This window comes from Schistocerca serialis, chromosome 5, assembly GCF_023864345.2.
Source record: "Schistocerca serialis cubense isolate TAMUIC-IGC-003099 chromosome 5, iqSchSeri2.2, whole genome shotgun sequence".
NCBI classification, from domain to species: Eukaryota; Metazoa; Arthropoda; class Insecta; order Orthoptera; family Acrididae; genus Schistocerca; species Schistocerca serialis.
Window position 1 is genome coordinate 147,671,857 of NC_064642.1, and position 17,352 is coordinate 147,689,208.

Sequence of the window (17,352 nt, forward strand, 5' to 3'; positions counted from 1 at the left end):
AAGTTTTCTATTTACTATATTATTATTAAGCTCATCAAATTTCTTAGTAAGTACAGAAATACTACTTTCCAGGATTGACACACTGAACATCTCATTTGAATCTACTCTTTCACTGACCAAATTTATCTTAGGTGCAAAATGCTTTCTATTGAATACCAACATTTTTTTCAATAGCAGAAATATGATTTTTTAAATTTTTGTAGACATTTTAAATTTCAGAATGAATATCTTCAAAAGCAATTTTGTTCTGTTTCCAATCATTACCAATTTCAGCTCTGACTTGTTTGATTTTACTACTGAGATTAGTTCTACTTTACTCATTTTTGATTCTCCAGGCAAAACTTTTGGTCTATATTATCAGGTTTTTCCCTCAGTATTTGAAGATAATTATGTAATGTATTAACACAACATGCAACATCAGAAAATTTTTTGTTCATCAATCCTCCAAGATGTGAAACTTTTTAACATATTCTCTGTTCCAAATTTGTGAGATGATGTGTAGTTTAGTCATCAATATTCTTAGTTTGGTCCATAAAATCCCTTGTTTGGTCCTGAAAATTCTCCAGAAATTTTTCGATGTTCGCCAAAATATTTTCTACGTTTGACATTCTTTTGCCTGCTTGAACCACCACTTCATCCATTTTGATCATACTATCTTCCTTCCAGTTTTGGTGCTTCAAACGATTCATTCTCCTTCTTGATTGTTACATTCTAGTCTCCTCTCCTAACACTTACTCACTGTCCTCCACTTGTTCCAAATCTGACTTTAGCTCAAAAATGATCATTTTTCCTAAATGTTCTCCTTATTAACACATGATAAATGAAACAATATTATGAAAAGGATAGTTGCTACCCTCCATATAGCACTGATGCTAAGTCCCAGATTGGTGCAACAAAAAGACTGGGAAAGTGAGCTTTAGCCCAAAAAGGCCTTTGTCGAAATTATGATATGTGTCTATTTTCAATGAAGGCCTTGTTGGCTGAAAGCTCACTTTGACTGTCTTTTTGTGGCGCTTACCTGTGACTTAGCGACTATTTTTTTCAAAATATTGTTACTTTCCATTGCGATATAAATAAAAAACAATAAACGTCATTACGTAACTTCACATGCTGCACTGCCATTGTTGGCTATCCAGTTCCTTTATTATCCACCATAATTGCTGTACTTTGTTTGAAAATAAACTTTCTTGTTATTTCAGTTAACAATATTAGTATTTTCCTCAATTTTCGGTTACACACATATCATTTCGGTACATTTTGTTTCAGTTCTGGGCATGGAATCCTCAAGTTTTAAAACGCCCCCTTTTGCTCTTTGACTTCTATAAATGGCTCTGAGCACTATGGGACTCAACTTCTGAGGTCATTAGTACCCTAGAACTTACAACTAGTTAAACCTAACTAACATGAGGACATCACACACATCCACGCCCAAGGCAGGATTCGAACCTGCTACCGTAGCGGTCTCGCGGTTCCAGACTGCGGCGCCTAGAACCGCACGGCCACTTCGGCCGGCTTTGACTTCTATAATTCAAGTACTAAACAAATGAGCAAAACTGACAATGTGTAAAGAATGCATCCATTTATGTGATAATTACAAAATTACTATTAGCAAGGGGAAATTAAACAATGTTAATTACTTAACTTTGAGCTCATAGATGAAATTCCTGTTTGGCTGTTCATCTAGTTCCCTTTTAGAAATTTTTGAGAACAATAGGCCTATCCTCATTCAAATACAATTGTTCTCTAATTTCATTGTAAAATTACTTGAGAAACAGGTTACTTTTGAGAATTTTTGGATGGTTATGACATCATACTTTTGAAAATATTGTACAAGTGCTGTGGAAAATTGTTGTTGTTGTTGTGGTCTTCAGTCCTGAGACTGGTTTGATGCAGCTCTCCATGCTACTCTATCCTATGCAAGCTTCTTCATCTCCCAGTACGTACTGCACCCTACATCCTTCTGAATCTGCTTAGTGTATTCATCTCTTGGTCTCCCTCTACGATTTTTACCCTCCATGCTGCCATCCAATATTAAATTGGTGATCCCTTGATGCCTCAGAACATGTCCTACCAATTGATCCCTTCTTCTAGTCAAGTTGTGCCACAAACTCCTCTTCTCCCCAATCCTATTCAGTACCTCCTCATTAGTTATGCGATATAACCATCTAATCTTCAGCATTCTTCTGTAGCACCACACTTCGAAAGCTTCTATTCTCTTCTTGTACAAAATATTTATTGTCCATGTTTCACTTCCATACATGGCCACACGCCATACAAATACTTTCAGAAGCAACTTCCTGACACTTAAATCTATACCCAATGTTAACAAATTTCTCTTCTTCAGAAACGCTTTCCTTGCCATTGCCAGTCTACATTTGATATCCTCTCTACTTCGACCATCATCAGTTATTTTGCTCTCCAAATAGCAAAACTCCTTTACTACTTTAAGTGTCTCATTTCCTAATCTGATTCCCTCAGTATCACCCGACTTAATTTGACTACATTCCATTATCCTCGTTTTGTTTTTGTTGATGTTCATCTTATATCCTCCTTTCAAGACACTGTCCATTCCATTAAACTGCTCTTCCAAGTCCTTTGCTGTCTCTGACCTTAAAGTTTTTATTTCTTCTCCATGGATTTTAGTACCTACTCCCAATTTTTCTTTTGTTTCCTTTACTGCTTGCTCAATATACAGATTGAACAACATCGGGGAGAGGCTACAACCCTGTCTCACTCCCTTCCCAACCACTGCTTCCCTTTCATGTCTCTCAACTCTTATAACTGCCGTCTGGTTTCTGTACAGATTGTAAATAACCTTTTGCTCCCTGTATTTTACCCCTGCCACCTTCAGAATTTGAAAGAGAGTATTCCAGTCAACATTGTCAAAAGCTTTCTCTAAGTCTACAAATGCCATAAATGTAGGTTTGCCTTTTCTTAATCTAGCTTCTAAAATAAGTCATAGGGTCAGTATTGCCTCACTCATTCCCGTATTTCTACAGAACCCAAACTGATCTTCCCCGAGGTCAGCTTCTACCAGTTTTTCCATTCGTATGTAAATAATTCGTGTTAGTATTTTGCAGCTATGACTTATTAAACTGATAGTTCGGTAATTTTCACATCTGTCAACGCCTGCTTTGTTTGCGATTGGAATAATTATATTCTTCTTGAAGTCTGAGGGTATTTCGCCTGTCTCATACATTTTGCTCACTAGGTGGTAGAGTTTTGTCAGGACTGGCTCTCCCAAGGCTGTCAGTAGTTCTAATGGAAAGTTGTCTACTCCCGGGGCCTTGTTTCAACTTAGGTCTTTCAGTGCTCTGTCAAACTCTTCAAGCAGTATCATATCTCCCATTTCATCTTCATCTACATCCTCTTCCATTTCTATAACATTGCTCTCAAGTACATCGCCCTTGTGTACACCCTCTGTATACTCCTTCCACATTTCTGCATTCCCTTCTTTGCTTAGAACTGGGTTTCCATCTGAGCTCTTGATATTCATACAAGTGGCTCTCTTTTCTCCAAAGGTCTCTTTAATTTTCCTGCAGGCAGTATCTATCTTACCCCTAGTGAGATAAGCCTCTACATCCTTACATTTGTCCTCTAGCCATGCCTGCTTCATTTACTGCATTTTTAATGTTCTCCTTTCATCAATTAAATTCAATATTTCTTCTGTTACTGAAGGATTTCTACTGGCCCTCATCTTTTTACCTACTTGATCCTCTGCTGCCTTCACTACTTCATCCCTGAGAGCTATCCATTCTTCTTCTACTGTATTTCTTCCCCCCATTTCTGTCAATTGTTCCCTTATGCTCTCCCTGAAACTCTGTACAACCTCTGGTTCTTTCAGTTTATCCAGGTCCCATCTTCTTAAATTCCCACCTTTTTGCAGTTTCTTCAGTTTTAATCTACAGTTCATAACCAATAAATTGTGGTCAGAGTCCACATCTGCCCCTGGAAATGTCTTACAATTTAAAACCTGGGTCATAAATCTCTGTCTTACCATTATATAATCTGACACCTGTCAGTGTCTCCAGGCTTCTTCCATGTATACAACCTTCTTTCATGATTCTTGAGCCAAGTGTTAGCTATGATTAAGTTGTGCTCTGTGCAAAATTCCACCAGGCGGCTTGCTCTTTCATTTCTTACCTCCAATCCAAATTCGCCTACTATGTTTCCTTCTCTTCCTTTTCCTACTATCGAATTCCAGTCACCCATGACTATTAAATTTTTGTCTCCCTTCACTATCTGAATAATTTCTTTTATCTCATCATACATTTCTTCAATTACTTTGTCATCTGCACAGCTAGTTGGCATAAAGACTTGTACTACTGTCGTAGGCATTGGCTTCGTGTCTATCTTGGCCACAACAATGTGTTCACTGTTCTGTTTGTAGTAGCTTACCCACATTCCTATTTTCCTGTTCATTATTAAACCTACTCCTGCATTACCCCTATTTGATTTTGTATTTATAACCCTGTATTCACCTGACCAAAAGTCTTGTTCCTCCTGCCACCTAACTTCACTAATTCCCACTATCTCAAACTTTAACCTATCCATTTCCGTTTTTAAATTTTCTTACCTACCTGCCCGATTAAGGGATGTGACATTCCATGCTCCATTCCGTAGAACACCAGTTTTCATTCTCCTGATAACGACGTCCTCCTGAGTAGTCCCCGCCCGGAGATCCAAATGGGGGACTATTTTACCTCCGGAATATTTTACCCAAGAGGACGCCATCATCATTTATCCATACAGTAAAGCTGCATACCCTCGGGAAAAATTACGGCCGTAGTTTCCCCTTGCTTTCAGCTGTTCGCAGTACCAGCACAGCAAGGCCGTTTTGGTTTGTGTTACAAGGCCAGATCACTCAATCATCCAGACTGTTGCCCCTGCAACTACTGAAAAGGCTGCTGCCCCTCTTCAGGAACCATACGTTTGTCTGGCCTCTCAACAGATACCCCTCCGTTGTGGTTGCACCTATGGTACGGCTATCTGTATCGCTGAGGCATGCAAGTCTCCCCACCAACGGCAAAGTCTATGGTTCATGGGGGGTGCAGAAAACTATTTTGAAGAAAATCAGCATTTGTGATTGACTGTTACTGCCAAAGAATAGTTCACCCTGAATTTCAGTATGTATCAACATGAATAAACATACATTTTTGAGAATTTTTGGAAGTTACCATTGTCGTGTGCAGAAGCTATCTCATAGTAAATTGGCATTTGTGATTTGTTTTGTGTGGCATATATTATAACTAACGTATTGTATTACATCTAGTTTTCCCTTCAAGAGGACTGTCTATTATCTACATATATCATAAGTTAATTATATTTTGGTGTTTTTTAGTGACAAAACTTGTGGGAGTGACACAATTGAAAGTCAACAGCGCTCTATGTGCAGCGTATCTTTAAAAAATAACTATCTCTGATCATTTAATTTGTTGTAATTGTTGAGTTCATTAGTGGTTGTGATAATAAAGTTAATTTTTGCTGTACAATATCTGTGTATACATTTTTATGTAGTATGAGTGTCCCTACATAAGTAGCGATCCATAACGTTAGTGTTGTGATAGTCAAGGGTGCCCATACACGGGAACATGTGGGGACGCAGTTGCCTCCCATCCCCCCCTCCCTTTCCCTAGTTCTTAGGGAATGTAAACAATATGGTGTAATCAGGTAACAATATTATGAGAAGGAAAGTTGGTACTCACCATATAGCGGAGATGCTGATTCGCAGATAGGCACAACAAAAAGACACAATTAAAGCTTTTGACCATTGGCCTTCATCAACACAAATGCACGCACACACACACACACACACACACACACACACACACACACACACACACACACACACACACATATATACACACACACAAATGTAACTCACACTCATGACTGCAGTCTCAGACAACTGAAACCACACTGCGAGCAGCAGCACCAGTGCATGATTGGAATGGTGATTGGGTGGGGGTACGGAGGAGGCTAGGACGGGGAGGGGGTGGGATAGTATTGTAGGGTCGGCAGACAGTAAGTGCTGCAGGTTAGGTGTAGGTCTAGGGATGAAGGGGGGAGGGGAGGTAGGGGGGAGGAAGTAGTGGAAAAGGAGAAAAATAAAAAGACTGGTGTGGTGGTAGAATGACGTTTGTGTAGTTCTGGAATGGGAACAGGGAAGGGGCTGGATTGGAGAGAACAGTGACTAACGAAGGTTGAGGCCAGGAGGGTTATGGGGATGTCGGATGTATTGCTGGGAAAGTCCCCACCTGCACAATTCAGAAAAGCTGATGTTGGTGGGAAGGATCCATATGGCGCAGGTTGTGAAGCATTCATTGAAATGAAGGATATCGTGTTTGGCAATATGTTCAGCAACAGGGTGGCCCACTCATTTTGTGGCTACAGTTTGTTGGTGGCCATTCATGCAGACAGACAGCTTGTTGGTTGTCATACCTACATAGAATGCAACACAGTGGTTGCAGCTTAACTTGTATGTCACATGACTGGTTTCACATGGGATAGGTGATGTTAGTGACCTGAGTAGGTGGTGGTAGTAGGATGTGTGGGACAGGTCTTGCATCTACGTCTCTTACAAGGGTATGATCTGTGAGGTAGGGGATTGGGAGCAGGGATTGTATAAGGTTGGGCGAGTATATTGTGTAGGCTCGGTGGACAGCAGAATACCACTGTGGGAGGGGTGGGAAGGATAGTATGCATATGTGTCAATTGTTGACAAAGGCCTTAATGACCAAAAGCTTCAATTGTGAGAGTCTTTTTGTTGTGCCTATCTGCAACTCAGCGTCTCTGCTGTATGGTGAGTGGCAACTTTTCCTTCTCATAATATTGTTACATTCCATCCTGCATTTTCCATTGATTGATTTTTGGTGTAATCAGGAGTCCTTCTTTCAAGAAAAGATCCAAAAGTCAGTATTATGCAGATTTTTAACAGCATCAGAATGAGAAATTTCTTATGGGTACTTACAAGTCACCATTCGTCTTCAAAAATATGAAAGATATTTCATACCCCTCACATCCCCCCCCCCCCCCCCCAATCCCCTACAAAGTATCTTATGCCTGGTTCATAACATCAATATGCTGGGAGTATCATAATTCCCTGTTACACAAAAACGTGGAGGGCTCTACACTGAGGTGACAAAAGTCATGGGATACCTCCTAATATTGTACCGGACCTCCATTTGCCCAACAAAATGCAACAGCTCAACATGGCATGGAATCAAGTTGTTGGAAGTCCCCTGCAGAAATATTGTGCCATTCTGCCTCTATAGTTGTCCATAATTGCAAAAGTATTGCAGGTACAGGATTTTGTGCATGAACTGACCCCTCAATTATTTCCTGTTAATGTTTGATAGGATTCATGTCAGATGATCTGCGTGACCAGATCATTCGCTCAAATTGTCCAGAATGTTCTTCAAACCAATCGTGAGCAATTGGGGCCCGCTGACATGTGGCATTGTCATCCATAAAAATTCCATAGTTGCTTGGGAATACGGAGTCCATGAATGGCTGCAAATGGTCTCCGAGTAGCTGAACAAAACAGAGGACCTAATACATTCCATGTAAACACCGCCCACCCCATCACATAGCCACCCACAGCTTGCACAGTGCCTTGTCGACAATCAGTGTCAATACCTTTGTTGGGACTGTGCCACATTCAAACCCTATCATCAGCTCTTACCAACTCAAATTGGGACTCATCTGACCAGGTCACAGTTTTCCAGTTGTTTACGGTCCAAACGAAATGGTCACAAGCCCAGAAGAGGAGCTGCAGGTGATATTGTGCTATTAGCAAATGTACTGGGGTCAGTCATCTGTTGCCATAGCCCATTACTATCAAATTCCTGCGTTCTGAGTCTGCTAATGCCTGTCTTGTGGCCATAATCATGTCAGAAACCTTTTCACATGAATCACCTAAGTACAAAAGGAAACACTTTTTTCTTTTCTTTTTTTGGTAGGTTGTGGTACAGCATCATCACTGTACAGTAGCCTAACTGCCTTGGTGTATGAGTATTTTTTTTTCCTTTCTTACAATGACATCATTTTATTGTACATTGAGGGTGTGGCAGTGCGAACTGAAGTTCTGTACCACCCTCTGATAGTGGGAGTTCAAGGTTGCCGGCCAGAGATGACACATCCACAAAGGTAGTAATAGTGGTGGTCATACCATGGGTTTCACATAATGAGTGGCCACATCAAAACTGACACATTGTTAGTGGCCATATCAGGGCTATCATTAGCCATGGTCCGAATCTAAGTCCTCAAGGATGGTAAGAGAAACAAAGTGGTTTTGTCAGGGGCCAATGTGTTACAATCCAGTCACCGTGTCACGCATGGTGTCCACTTTGTCATAGAGTCACTGTGCCTTGTCTCGAATGGACATGTTCAAAAGGATCATGTTTATCTCCTCATGTAGGATAACAACCCTTGTGTGTGGAGGGGCATGCAGGCTCCACCAAAGCATCTTATTCTGCAAGTGCTGGAGGGTCTGCATCTGGAAGGTACTAACTGTGGCCCATGCAGTGGAGCCATAGGTGAGGGAATCTTGGACAACCATGTTTTACAGATGGAGCTTGGTGTCTAAGTTCAGTTCCCTGCTATTGAAGTGTTGGTAAAATGCTTTTATCAGCTTCTGCCCCTTTTGGGTGATGTATTCCTCATGTTGGTGGAAGAGCAGTTTGTTATCTATTCAGGCTCCTAGATGTATGGTATCCGGGAACCATGTGACCCGGATGCCTACAATAGTGATGTTGTGGTAGAGGATAGGCCACTGTTTGGTGAAGTAATCTGCTGTAGTTTTTATGGTATTGAGGGCAATCTTGTTTGAATGACATCAGGTGACTGATGCACCCACATGCCACTGGAGATGAGCAATAAGATGGTTGGTGTTGCGACCAATCATATAAAAAACCATAGTATTTCACCATTTGACAGTGTGAGAAGACTGGCATATCTTTAACATAAATATTAAAGAGGATGTGAGACAACACAGAGCCTTGATGGGTACCCGTCAATATGTGACTTAGGCCTCAGCATTTTCCTTGCTTGAGTAACCAAGGAGGTCCTATTGCAGAAGAAATCATCTACAATCTTGATGTAGATGTCCAGGGTGGTAGTTTGGATCAGCATTTTGTACACGAGACTGTCCTGCCAAATCCTGTGATAAGCATTTTGCAGGTCCAGGAAAACTTTTGGCGTCAGCATGGTGGAATTAAAGCTCTTGCTCATGAGTTCTGTGATCCTAAGAACTTGTAGTTCGACCAACAGGTGGGAAGTGAAACTGAACTGTTCTGGACAAACTGTCCCAGCTGCCGCAAGGCACTGGGAAATGTGGTGGAGGATCAAAGATTCCAGGACCATTGCCATGGTATTCAGAAGGTTTATTGGCCTATTTTTGATTGACATCACAGCATCCTTCGAGAGCTTGGGGATGGCAATCAGTTAGGTGTGCTTCTACTGTGGGGGGTAAATGCCAGTTGTGAGACAGTGGTTCAGAATGCTGTGAATAAGACCAGTGGCTTGTGTGGGAGTCTATCGAGGTCTCTGTTTATGATGCTGTCCAATCTGGGAGCTGACTGCCCACACTTCCACCAGAGGCTCCATTGGACTTCTGTCAGGGACGTAAGATAAGGGGCAGTAAAAGGTAGTCTGATTCAGAAAGTGGCAATGACTGTTAGGATATCAAGTTGAGTTCATCCTGGAGTCCTTCAGGCTTGAGGTCGTGGATGAGCAGTTGATTCTTAGCTTCAGACATATCAACCAGACTTTCCACCACAAGGAGGGTATCATGAGTTTAGCCATCCACTGTGCAGATGGGGTGGGTAGTCCTCACCATGGAGCCTTTCAGTGTGTGGACAACAGCCCATTCTGTCTTAAGTCAGAGGAGACAGATGGATATCTTGTCCTCTCATTGTTCCGTTTTCCAGTCGGCGAGGTGGTGGCAGAACTCATATTGGAGACGCCTCATGTGAGGCTTATCCTGAGGGTCATGAAACTGCTTCCAATGGTGACAGTAGAGGTTCATCTAGATTTTCAGTTCGCTCAAGAGAGGAGGAAAGTCATCCAGTGGGGATAAAGTCCTAGGTACAATGGAAGCATAGGGCTTCATTGCCTTCTGGATTTTCATCATTAGGTAATCAACACAGCTAACCATATTGGCAGGCGTTGTCAGATAGAGGTTTTGCAGGGTGGTGGTGTTGAGAACTGTGGCCAATTTGCTCCAATCCACGATGGTCGAGGTAGAACGCAGTCTCAGGACAGAGTTACATTGGTAAGGTGCAGGAGAACCAGGTCAATTGCCAGTCCATGAGCATTTCCAATGAAAAATGCACTGTGATGTTCTTGAAAATGGACACATCCGGAACGTCTGGCAGGCAGTTGGTGCAGACTGGTATATATGTGGGAGTGTGGGGGCCATAGACAGACGGTGCCAGAGTATCTTGCAGCTCGAGGAGGAGTCTGCCCTTGGGATCATCACTGGAAGAATGTCAAGCTGAATGCTTGGCACTGTGATCAGTTCCAACAATGAGTCTGTCAAACAATGTCAACATGCAGAGATGCGCTTCAAGAAGTGGCAGCCTAGGGCTCAAATACTCTGCAGCAAAAGTGTTGGATACAAGGTGTGAAGAGACAGTGACCGCCCATGGTGTCTGTATGTTCCGGTGATGGGATAGCCTTGTGATTGTGGATAGGTTTCGTTTTTGGAACACTGCCATGCTCCCACCTTGGCAGTGGAGCCGATCTGTGATATATCAAATTATGTTGTGTAGACGAAAATTGTTCTCCAGTTTGAGGTGCATTTCTGAAACAAGTGAAATGTCCACATGGTGATCGTAGAGGGCAGAGTCTTCATTTGTTTAATGCCATTAGCACTGAAAACACGGATGACTAGATCCCAAGAGGGCTGCTGGAGTGTGGTGGATGAGTCGACATTATAACAAAATCTCGCTGGGTCCTTCAACCAGGGCAATGACCTTTATGAGCCTGTCCCACGACCGAAGGATCTTCTGAGCTGTTTCCTGAATGACAGGCCAGACATGGGGCTGCATGAACAGAGAGATGACCTGGAAGATCTCTTGCATGTCATCCCAAAAAGAAACATCTGTCTCCACCACTGGAGGATATCTCAGGTGGGCTCCTTGATCCTTTGGTGGGCAGGGGTGGGTGTTGTGATGGATGGAGAAATTGCAGCAATGGAGAGTTGGGGCACTTCAGCAGGTAGACATGAGGAGCCTGCAGATGGCCTTTCTGCTTGGTGGGCATTGTTATTCGTCACGGGAGACAGATGAATAGGAGGAGACTGAGCTGCAGTGGCAAAGGTGGTCATAGAGGACAGAGCCAGAGGGGGTCCCAGTGTCACACATGTGTCAGGTGCTTGAGCACCTGCAGTTTGTTGGTTGTTGAGTTGGCACTGTAAGAAGGGAAAATGAGTGGGGTCCCATGGTGGTGGGGGTGGCCAATTCGTCCTTGGTTTCCTTCTCGGAGGGCCGAAAGGCTTCATCAGCTTCTGGTATATAAGGCAACCCTTCTAGGAGGCCAGATTGTGGGGATCATGAGAGGTGCTGAAGCATCGGGCGAATGTGAGTTTTTCTGAGGCCAAGAGTTTGCACTCCTCGCTTGATGCAAGGGGGCTGGCACACTTGAAACACCACAAAGGTATTGAGCAGTAATTACTGGTGTGTCACAGTCGTTGACACCTATGGTAGATGGATGGTCCACTGCAGCCTTCATATGATTCAATATGCACCTCGGTTTACAGGAGATAACTGAGTTGATAGTTGTGTTCAACGTTGTCTCTCCTAGTAGGGGAGATGACATGGGTTGGTAAAGGAAATAACTTCCAGGTCAAAGGGTCCCTCTTGTTGTTTAGTTGGACCAAAGGGACCAGGAACTTCAAGTGGAGTAATTCATTCCTCATATGTTTCCTTAGCTTCAGAGGGAACATCTTTGATGATGATTTTTGTTCTTCTGTCGCCAGAACCCCTATGTGTGTAGTAACTCATGGTTCTCGACTTCAGAAAGTTAAGTGCTATGAGGTAGTCGTCCTTTGCGTCAAGCACATATTTGATGTATCTTTGTGATAAACTGCACACAGTTGGCCTGTAATAAGGCATTGCAGTTCGGTGTCCAGTTTAATGTAATTGGCGGCCATTGTGACCGAGCAGTTCTAGGCGCTTCAGTCTGGAACCACGCGACCGCTATGGTCGCAGGTTCGAATCCTGCCTCGGGCATGGGTGTGTGTGATGTCCTTAGGTTAGTTAGGTTTAAGTAGTTCTACGTTCTAGGGTACTGATGACCTCAGATGTTAAGTCTCATAGTGCTCAGAGCCATTTGAACCATTTTTAATGTAATTCGTGGGACTGTAAACCATGATAGGAGGTATTTTCTCCTTCTTTGGTGATTTCTGAAAAGTTGGATCTGGAGGGTGGCCCATGTCCTGGCCCATGGCACCAACAGGTGCGGTTCCGCCTGGTTGGTAGGCATCCAAATCGAAACCACAGCTGCTGAAAAGGGTGTGAGTGAATGATCATTTGGATATTCGGCCACAGGGGAAACCAACAAGAGTGAAGTCCTCAGAAGGCCCACTGGGCCAACAAGACATGTAGATGAAACAGCACTCAAACGTGTGTCCACTTGGTGGATGGTGGCATCAGTGTTTGGTGCTGACATAGTACGACAGTCAATGGGTGAGAGTTCTGTCACCAGGCAGCCATGGGAGTCGTCGGATAACAAGGTGGAAGATAAGTTCCTTTCACCAACCTGGGGACAAGGCTCTGGTGAATCGATGTCATTGTCTGTGGTACCAGTAAGTAGTGGCAGGAGATACGGTGAACTCGGTCCTTAGCCCATTCAGTGGAATAGGTATTTTCACCATCAGCATTACGCTGAGAAGGACGTTAATCAGCAGGTGTCACATTGCCATGTGGAGGGGTAGTGGAAGATTCCCCCTGCCACAGATTCCTGTCCTTGGCCTTATTGATGTTTAACCTCAGCCCAGCTAACGTTGTCAGGGCTCCGGCCATCAAACAGCCTAACTTCTGTCACCAATAACTCTAAGGTAGTCCAGAACACTTATGAAAAACAGCAGCACCTTAGAAGGAAAACGAAAAGTCAATGTAGACTAAGCCACTACGACTAGCAATGCTTAGTAGAACTCATGACCGCTACAAACGACATGCATGTACTTGCAAGTAAACACTGTCAGTGGTTCAGCCTGACTGAACTGTGACAGCACTGCCAATGTACTGCTCTCTTACACATTGTGTAAGTAATTCTACCACCATCTGTATACGTGCATATCAGTATCCCATGACTTTTCTCATCTCAGTGTATTCGCTTGTAGTTTCTGGACCATATTGCCTTTCTGGACTTTATCGACAGGATGCACTGTGGTCTAGCATCTGCTAGTGTCATTTTCCAACAGTTGGCGATGCATTCTGCTGGTGATGGAAGTACAGTTTTTCGTCTTTAAATACGATGTATGAGTATACTGTCTGCAGCTCGTGGTCTTGCGGTAGCGTTCTTGCATCCCATGCACAGAGTCCCGGGTTCAATCCCCAGTGGGGTTAGGGATTCTTCTCTGCCTCAAGATGACTGGGTGTTGTGTGTCCCGCATCATCATTGACTCGTAAGTCGCCGATGTGGCGTCAACTAAAAAGGACTTGCAATACAGTAGCCGAAATCCCCCGCATTGGGCCACCCGGCCAACAATGCCATACGATCATGAGTATAGTGCAGACAATTATGCTCGTACGATGTCAGTTTCCCAACGTCTATATTTGTCACGTTTTGATGAGTACTATTCGAGTTGTAAATACACTATGTGAATAAAAATATCCGGACATCCCCAAAAACATGCGTTTTTCATATTAGGTGCATTGTGCTGCCTACTACTAGGTACTCCATATTAGCGACCTCAGTAGTCATTAGACAGCGTGAGAGAGCAGAATGGGGTGCTCCGCAGAACTCACGGATTGTGAACGTGGTCAGGTGATTGGGTGTCACTTGAGTCATACGTCTGTACACGAGATTTCCACATTCCTATGTCCACTGTTTCCGATGTGATAGTGAAGTGGAAACGAGAAGGGACACATGCAGCACAAAAGCGAACAGGTCAACCCCGTCTGTTGACTGACAGAGGCCGCCAACAGTTGAAGAGGGTCGTAATGTGTAATAGGCAGACATCTATCCAGACCATCACACAGGAATTCCAAACTGCATCAGGATCCACTGCAAGTACTGTGGCAGTTAGGCAGGAGGTGAGAAAACTTGGATTTCATGGTCGAGCGAGTGCTCATAAGCCAAACATCTCGCAGTAAATGCCAAATGATGCCTCGCTTGATGTAAGGAGCGTATACATTGGACTACTGAACAGTGGAAAAACGTTGTGTGGAGTAACGAATCACGGTACGTAATGTGGCGATCCGCTGGCAGGGTGTGGGTATGGCGAATGCCCAGTGAACGTCATCTGCCAGCATGTGTAGTGCCAACAGTAAAATTCGGAGGCGATGGTGTTATGGTGTGGTCGTGTTTTTGATTGAGGGGGCTTGCACCCCTTGTTGTTCTGCGCGGCACTATCACAGCACGGGCCTACATTTATGTTTTAAGCACGGTTTTGCTCCCCATTGTTGAAGGGCAATCCAAGCATGGGGATTTCATTTTTCAACACGATCGATCACCTGTTCATAATACACGGCCTGTGGCGTAGTAGTTACACGACAGTAACATCCCTGTAATTGACTGGCCTGCACATAGTCCTGTCCTGAAACCTATAGAACATCCTTGGGATGTTTCGGAACTCTGACTTCATGCCAGGCCTCATTGACTGACAACGACACCTATCCTCGGTGCAGCACTCCGTGAAATATGGGCTGCCATTCCCCAAGAAACCTTCCAACACCTGATTGAACGTATGCCTGCGAGAGTGGAAGCTGTTATCAAGGCTAAGGGTGGGCCAACATCATACTGAATTCCAACATTACAGATGGAGGGTGGCACGAACTTGTAAGTCATTTTCAGCCAGGTGTCCGAATACTTCCGATCACATAGTGCAGGTATAAGTGCGTTTCATTTTCAATTGTCAATGCTACATAGCATCTGCATATAAAATCGTGTGTTTGACGGCTCTGTGGTGTCGTTTACGTAATTATCAGTAAATAGCCAAAGTCAGTTCGACACATAATTTATTTTGTGGTGAATATTACAAGCATAGTAAACGAATTTTTTCCGGTTTCAGAGCCTGCACACAAGCGTCCGCTGTCAGGAGGACGAATGAGCATCTCTTGATTTTCAGATTCCATCCAGAATGTATGTATGTATGCATGCGTGGTTTATAGATTATTGGTGGTTCTCATTAGCTGCCCCAGCAGTACTCTCTCATTCCTTATCGAGGAGACTTGACTGGAGTAACTATCTGCTGTTTCCCAATCACGAAATTCCTCTCTCATTCCACCTGTTGTTATCCTTTACCTGTCACTTGGGTTAAAGTAGAAGTATTTTCATGTTTCTCGTCATCTTAACTCAGGATTCTCGTTTCCAGAATGAGATTTTCACTCTGCAGCGGAGTGTGCGCTGATATGAAACTTCCTGGCAGATTAAAACTGTGTGCCCGACCGAGACTCGAACTCGGGACCTTTGCCTTTCGCGGGCAAGTGCTCTACCATCTGAGCCCGCGAAAGGCAAAGGTCCCGAGTTCGAGTCTCGGTCGGGCACACAGTTTTAATCTGCCAGGAAGTTTCAGGATTCTCGTTGCTTACGCAATGTGGTGAACAGTGGCCCTGTCTTTCAATATCATCAGTGGTGTACAGTGACACAGCTCTTAGCAGCTGTGGGTAGACTCACCAATCGCGAATTAAGCAGTCACAGAAAGGGGTCTTCTCCCCGGCCTGATATTTGTTTAAACAAAGATGAATTGTTACTACCCTACTCCCTGGGGTGTGGCTGCACAGACAGCCCCCACTTTGCATAAAGCAATCGAATCAACAATATGTGTGTGGCACTTCAGTGCACAGAACTGCCACAAGTGCGAGTCAAGGGCGAGTTAGAGGAACTGGAGTTAGGAGAAGCAGTATGCAGCAATTCTCCGTACACATCTGAGTAAGAGCCTTTTTCTCCTGGTGTGGTGTTAAAGATATAAAGTGGAAAGGGACAAGCTTAGAATTAGGTGAAACAGTGACTCCGACACCTCTTAGTGAATAGTAGCTGAGATAAACATGTCAGCAGACACACTTGGACCTGAACACAAAAAACTGATGTCACAGAGCCTGTCCCAGCATCTCAGGTCTGTGCCAGTATGGCAGAATTCCACACTGTTATAAATAGCACAACAGGTCTGAGCAGGATTGTGTTGTCATAGAACCAGGTCCAGTATTCCAGCTGTGGCACAGGATTTCAGTTCGGCCATCTTGCATCGCCATCTTGCAATTTAATGTCATAACAAGACTGGGCCAGTATTCCAAGTCTTAGGTCGTGGTGGTATACTAGACTGCAGCAGAATTCAAGGTCAGCCATCTTGTGTCAGTCATATTTTATCCAGTCGCCCATCATACATCGCCATCTTGTATTCTGACATCATAGCAAGACTGTGCCAGTATTTGAAGTTAATCAGCGTGACAATGCACCATTTGGAATTTCTCATAAGTTTCCACTTAGGAGAACAAGCCTACTCCCACACTAAATTTGAATTCCCGCCATTTTATACGTAGAGCAATTTAACTTTGTCAGAGGGGGAGTGGTGAGGGGTAGCAGGAAGAGTGGGGGGAAGGGTGGAGTGAGAGTGAAGGAGAAAACTCATGACTAAAATACTTTTGTCTTCATCAAAAGTGTGACTAAGTGCTATGTTAATACACTGAAGTGATTAAGTCATAGGACAGCGATATGCAGTGCTTGGCAGAGCTGTCAATTGTCAGATGAATCATCTGAAAAGATTTCTGAGACGATTATGGCCGTACGACGGGAATTAACAGACTCTGAATGCGGAATAGCAGTTGGAGGTAGTCACGTAGGACATTCGATTTCGGAAATCGTTAGCGAATTCAATAGTTCGAGATCCACAGTGTCAAGAGTGTTCCAGCATTACGTCTCACCATGGACAATGCTGTGGTAGACAGTCTTTGCTTAACGAACGAGAACAGTGGCGTTTGCATAGAATTGTCAGTACTAAAAACAAGCAACACTGCGTGAAATAACCACAGTAATCAATGTGCGATGTACGACGATTGTGTCTGTTAGGACAGTGTGACGAAATCTGACGTTAATGAGGTTTGGCAGCATAGGACTGACATGTGTGCCTTTGCGAACAGCACATCACCACCTCCGGCACCTCTCCTTGACTCACGATCATATGGACCC